General features: G+C 43.8%; 1 protein-coding gene across 1 annotated transcript in view; it reads right to left on the bottom strand.

Moving 5' to 3' along the window:
• KIAA1407 (KIAA1407 ortholog) overlaps positions 1–231 on the bottom strand; it is a 19,541-nt gene extending 19,310 nt beyond the window's left edge. The window contains 1 exon segment of the mRNA XM_010074161.1: positions 205–231. The gene's annotated coding sequence lies outside the window, so the exon portion shown is untranslated.
• Between the last annotated feature and the right edge of the window lie 73 nt (positions 232–304).

Genomic DNA, 304 nt, shown 5'->3' on the forward strand with positions numbered 1-304 from the left:
CTGCCAGCTTGAAGCCATTGCCCCTTGTCCTATCACTGGATGTCACAGAGATGTAGGAGATGGTGCTTTGGGGGTAAATCTCTTGTATTATTTGTCCCTATACACCCAGCAGTACTGCTCAACAGCGAGTTTTGTGTGTGCCCTGTGAGTTCTATGCATAGCAACAAGGTACTTTAGAGGGAGCTACTGTGCAAGATACTTCACCTTGATCCAGCGCTCCAAGTTATCAGAATCAAACCTTAGCTGGAAATAAGATAGAAAAAACAATAGCGTTGCTATTATTGCCTCTATTTTGAATCCGAGT

The sequence above is a fragment of the Pterocles gutturalis genome, unplaced genomic scaffold, assembly GCF_000699245.1.
Source record: "Pterocles gutturalis isolate BGI_N339 unplaced genomic scaffold, ASM69924v1 scaffold8567, whole genome shotgun sequence".
Taxonomy (NCBI): Eukaryota; Metazoa; Chordata; class Aves; order Pterocliformes; family Pteroclidae; genus Pterocles; species Pterocles gutturalis.